This window comes from Pagrus pagrus, assembly GCF_965226575.1.
Source record: "Pagrus pagrus genome assembly, contig: HAP1_SCAFFOLD_60, whole genome shotgun sequence".
NCBI classification, from domain to species: Eukaryota; Metazoa; Chordata; class Actinopteri; order Spariformes; family Sparidae; genus Pagrus; species Pagrus pagrus.
In genome coordinates, this window is record NW_028175403.1 from 133,364 (window position 1) to 139,363 (window position 6,000).

Consider the following 6,000-nt stretch of genomic DNA (forward strand, 5'->3'; position numbering starts at 1 on the left):
CCGACTCCTAAAACATGTCCGACAAAAGGTCACATTTTTGGGTCATGAGATTTCCAGCGACGGGAAATCCCTTTCACCCAATCGTGTTGAGGCAATTCAGAACATTCCCAGGCCTAGAACCAAAAAACAAGTTCTTTCGTTCCTGGGAATGTGTTCTATGCAGTGTTAGAAGCACCACTTGGTGCCACGGTGCATGGTAAAAGCCCACAATCACATGATTTAGTGACATGGACTCCTGAGGCTGAAAAGGCCTTCACTGACCTGAAACTAGCTCTACAGACAACACCTACTTTAGGGCGACCTGACCCGAGCAGACCATTCACACAGACTGTTGATGAGAGGAATGCATGTATGACATCAGTGCTGCTCCAAGATCATGGGGGGAAACTTAGACCTGTGGCTTATTTCTCTGCTAAACTCGACCCTGTAGCTGCTGGGTTGCCACGTTGTCTCCGGGCTGTAGCAGCAGCTGAGAAAGCTGTTATGGCTTCAAGGGATACTGTAGGTTATTCAGATCTGACTCTCCTTGTTCCTCATGCTGTTTCTCTAATTTTGCTTGAACAGAAAACCTCACATCTCTCCACAGCACGATGGCTAAGACACAATACTGTTTTGCTTGACATGCCTAACATCAAGATCAAAAGATGTACTGTTCTTAACCCTGCTACATTGCTTCCCATTCAGGGGGAGGGTGAAGATCACAACTGTGTTGCTGTGTTGGACGAGGTGTGCACCCATTGCACCGATTTGTCTGAAACTCCACTGATTAATCCTCACTTTGTTTTGTTTGTCGATGGCTCAGCATCCCGTAACCCAGAAACCGGTAAAAAAACAGGTTGGTTATGCTGTAGTCTCACTACATGAGACTTTGAAATCAGGTTCTTTGCCGCCTCACTACTCTGCTCAAGCTGCAGAGTTAGTTGCTCTCACAGAGACCTGTAAACTAGCAGAAGATAAATCAGTAACGATCTGGACCGATAGTCGTTATGCTTTAAGCGTTTTGCATGATTTTGGTGCTCTATGGAAGCACAGGAAATTCATAAAATCTGATGGAAAGCCTATTCTGAATGGTGACAAAGTTTCTGCATTATTGGATGCTGCGTTATTGCCCAGAGCCATTGCTGTGTGTAAATGTCAGGCTCACACTAACAACAGTGATTCAGTTTCTACAGGGGGGTATTTCAGAAAGTGGGTTTTGTGAAAACTCTGAGTTTGTTAACCCTGAGATGAGAGAAACTCTGAGTTTTTAGTTCCAGAAAGAGAGGTAACTTAAACTCTGAGTCTGTTACTGCGGTAACTGACTCTGTGAACATAACCTGCTCACTGGCAGGTTTACCTGAAGAAACCCTGAGTCTGACGGAGCTGTCTGACAGCAGCTGTCCTTTCCTTCAGTCCGATCATGTTGAAGCAGAAATAATTCACATAGTTTTACACCAGGAGGAGAATTTAGATTCATTTAGATGAGCTCTCACTCCCCGACGAGGACTGAACCGAACAGTAGACCGCTTCTCATCAGTCCGTCATTTATATTCTCCGGCCGCACAGCGAATATCAGGCTACACATCGCTGACGTGCTCTCAGATCTGAACAATCCTCTTTGTTTGTTTTTTTTGTTTGTTTGTTTTTAATCACTTCGCAGGTTAATCAATCACCTTCAGCAACCAGAAAAAGAGAAATAACTCACATTTCATTTGACTTTCTTTATTTCCCACAGATAGCTACAAAAGTAACCATCAGTAGAGCCTATTGTATTTTTTCCAACAACGTAATTTCAATGTCCGTGTTTCTAGTTTGCAGCCGCATTGAGTATAAGATTAAATGACTTCTAGTTAAATCTGTAGACAGTAGGCTACGTGTGTGTCTGACTCCAATGTTGGGTACTGGGGGAGAGTGACGCCCTCAGCCTCTGGTCACCCAGCGACCTGACTCAGGACCAGCTCCTCTGTCTCTGGCGGACGTGGTGGAGGTGAGCACCACTTCATGTTCATCTACTCAGCAGGATGTTAGGACACAGATGTGTGTTAAACAGCATCTGTTGGTGGTAAAAGCTACTACAAGTTAAAATATCCACTGAATAAACTTTTACTTTGTTTAATATGTGAAATAAAACCAAAGTGAGGAGCCATCGTGAGACTGTTTTTATATTTTCAGCCGATTTGAATTAAATAAAATAGCCTAAAATAAAATAAAACACTGAACAACATTCAACCACTTCCTCAAAGGCTAATATAAAAGAAAGTGATGTTAAATTCAAAATGAAAAGACGGCCGCATCTAAAACTCTGTCAGTGATTTTTATTACGGCTGCAGCCGTGTTACTTTTTTTCCCCACAGAAAATGTCTGCTTCCTGTTTTCTCCCCTGTTGCCATGGTGAATCACAGTATCGGAGCTCCATTGATGATGGCTTTTTACTAGTCGTCAGGCACGAGCTCAACTCAGAGTTAACGTACTCAGAGTCGACTTACCTAACTCAGATCAGCTATCCTGGAACTGAAAACTCAGAGTTTCACTTCACAGGGTAAGTCAACTCAGAGTTCAGGGATAGACTCAGAGTTTGTTGAACCTCCTTTCTGGAATACCACTCTGGAAATGCACGAGCAGACGCAGCTGCTAAAGCTGCTGCTGGAAAACATGGAGTAAGACACACCCACACCCTGCTTCACTCTGACCCTGAAAAACACACAGACACTAGTGCTTCCAACTCTGACACACACACACAGATATTAGCGCTTCTGCTGATGAAAAAGGAATCTGGCGATCACTCGACTGCACATACACTAACGGCATCTGGCACGGACCTGACAGTAAACCATGTTTACCAAAACACTTTTTTCCACATTTTGCCAAATTTGGGGGGGAATGGGGGAATGTTTGATCTGATAAAAAAACATTGGTTCACAAAAGGCTTTACAGCCTATTCTCAAAGATTTTGCCAATCCTGTCATATCTGCACTACACATAATGCAGGTAAAACTACACGACAGCCACAAGCAGCACATCCACAACCAGAGGGACCTTTTGAACATGTCATGATGGATTTCATTGAACTAACCCCAAGTGAAGGCAAGAAATATTGCCTTGTGATGGTTGACATGTTTTCCAAATGGGTTGAGGTGTTTCCCACCTCAAAGCAGGACAGCGCTGCTGTGGCCAAGGCCCTGATGACGTGTGTGATACCACGATGGGGTATCCCCAGGAAAATAAGTAGTGATAATGGTACACCATTTGTGAGTGAAGCTATTAAACAGCCTGGAGGTTTTCTTGGGATTGACTTGAGACAACACTGCTCCTACCATCCAGCGAGTGGGGGTGCAGTGGAAAGAGAAAATTGCACTTTGAAATCAAAACTTGCAAAGTGTTGTGAAGAAACAGGTCTCTCATGGACTAAAGCCCTGCCGATTGTGCTAATGTACATGAGAATGAGAAAAAGAGCGCGCGCAAATCTAAGTCCCTTTGAAATCCTCCTTGGCAGGCCTCCCGAACTGGGAGTAGGGCCTGTTAATAGACCACTCCCTGAGACCTGTTTCTATGAAAATGATATGTTGCAATATTGCCAGACGTTGTCCTCTGCTTTATCTCAAATCCACAGACTGGTAAAGGACGCCCTTCCTGCTCCGGCCAACCATCCTCTCCACAGCCTTACTCCAGGCGACTACATCGTGATTCGTGACCTCAGGCAAAAACACTGGAGGTCCAAAAAGTGGAGCGGCCCGTTCCAGGTCCTCCTCACCACCCACACTGCCGTCAAAATCGCTGAGAGAGCCACCTGGGCACACGCCAGCCACTGCAGGAAGGTCCCAACTCCACAACACGCTGAGGACCAGGAGTGTTCATAACGCCAGGAAGAGAAGCAGACGGTCACAGTATTGACATACTGTGGGAGGAAACAACTTTCGGAGCGCCGATTGATCAAAGCACTGATTCACCTGTGTGCAACATGGAAAGACGTCAACGTCCGTGGCATCCATTCAGGCAGCCAGGCATGTGCGGTCTCCGAGGCACCTTGTGCTGTCTTGTGGGGATCGCTGTCATCATAGTGGTACCCATATTATGGCCTTCGACTCATCCCAGCAAAAGTGTCTCACAAAACACTACCACTCACAACAACACTGCACTTCTACACAGAACCAAAAGACACCTGACCTCTGACCCCTATGGACCAGACAGGGCCCCTGAAGAATCTGTGGATGCAGTATGTCAATTATACTGCACGCACAATGACAAACTCATCATGCCTCATCTGTCAAGGCTACACAGCAAACCTGTCACTGGTCAGTCTGCCTGGAAATCCTCATTGTCGCACTGAACCCAAACCAAGAGTGGGTCCCTTTGTCGTGTGTCTGGTGGACTGTTTGCTCACTAGAATATCTACACAACCTCACTGGAGGTACAGCCACTCACTGTTCAAATCTTGCCCTCCGCTGCCCCGTTTCTCAGTTCCTTCACCACCATTACCAGTTGCAGGACAAGTTGAAGTAGCATCGGGTGCTACCTTTATTTGTTTCAACCGCACCTATGGCAGTATCAGTGTTGGACAGACACGTCTTAAATGTGCAAAAACTCATATCCTGTATCCTCCTGACAGCAGCAGGCAAAGAACTAATCGAGGATGGCTCTTATGGTCGGCGCTGGAAGCGTGATGCGTTTGACTATAAGATAGAGCCATACCCAGACATCTACTGGGATTGTGGTAGAATGCGAAAATCTCTACCTGCTAATTGGACTGGTTTGTGTGCAGTAACCATGTTTGCTTCGCAGGTACACCTGTGGCCGGTTGGAGAATACCATCACTCCCAAAATTACAGGGTGAAACGTTTCTCTAACCCACTTGGCAGTTTTGACAAAACAGTGTACATCGATGCTATAGGGGTGCCTTGTGGTGTCCCTGATGAATTCAAAGCTAGAAATCAGGTTCTTGCAGGCTTTGAAACAGCTTTTTGCTGGTGGTGTACACTGAATAAAAATGTGGACTGGATTAATTACATCTATTACAACCAACAGAGGTTCATAACTACACACATGATGCCCTCACTGGACTAGCTGAGCAGATGTCAGCAACATCTCTGATGTCTTGGCAAAACAGAATGGCGCTTGACATGCTGCTGGCTGACAAGGGGGGCGTCTGTGTAATGTTTGGTGACTCTTGCTGTACTTTCATTCCCAATAACACAGCCCCAGACGGATCTGTCGCCCAGGCTCTTGAGAGACTGAGGTCTCTTCGTGGAGAACTTTCTGGTATTAACAGCACCTTTGGCTGGTTTGATACAATGTTTGGTAAATGGAAAGCACTGATCTTGTCTCTGCTCACTGGGCTCATTGTAGCATTAACTCTCATGGGACCAGGGCCGCCCCTGGCCAAATTGGGGCCCTAAGCAGAGTTTTATTTTGAGGCCCCCCCCCCATTACAACATGACTCTTTCAACAATGGAACAAGCCTTTTACAGATGCACACGTCTGCATTTTCTGGATGCAAAGTCATCAATGAGGTCATCATATGACAGCTGCTGTGCCACTTCTGAGTTGATGCTTATGATAGCCAGGCCACTAAAGCGTTCTTGCGCCATTGATGAGCTTCAGTTTTTGCTCAGCAAAGGCAACTGTAACAGGGAGAGTTCCTGCAATGGTGCTAGCCTCCTCACAAAGATTAAAATGCAATTAATGCAAATACGACTACAACTAATAATAATATGCATTATGATTTGATTTGATGATATTTCTATATTTAAATATTTTTTATATACTTATTTATACATTTAGTAATTAGGTTCTATATTCACACTGCTGTTTGCTGCTGCAACGCTTTAAATTTCTCCATTGTGGGTCAAATAAAGGATTATCTTAATTTATCTTATTTTATTTTATCTTATATGACTGTTATGAATTAAATTCACCAAGAGATGGCGATATTTTACCTCCATAAAAACAGCCCAAAACTTCTACTGATAGCATAGATTGATAGGCTATAAACCTGAGCCAACATACGACCACCAACTGGTCAAT

The 6,000-nt window shown here is 44.8% G+C and overlaps 1 long non-coding RNA gene across 1 annotated transcript in view; it reads left to right on the top strand.

The window, feature by feature from the left end:
* LOC311253885 overlaps positions 1–4,975 on the top strand; it is a 97,247-nt gene extending 92,272 nt beyond the window's left edge. Inside the window, exon 6 of the long non-coding RNA XR_014622005.1 lies at positions 3,590–4,975. This is a non-coding gene — a long non-coding RNA (uncharacterized lncRNA). The remainder of the gene's footprint in view (positions 1–3,589) is intronic.
* Positions 4,976–6,000: the final 1,025 nt, after the last annotated feature.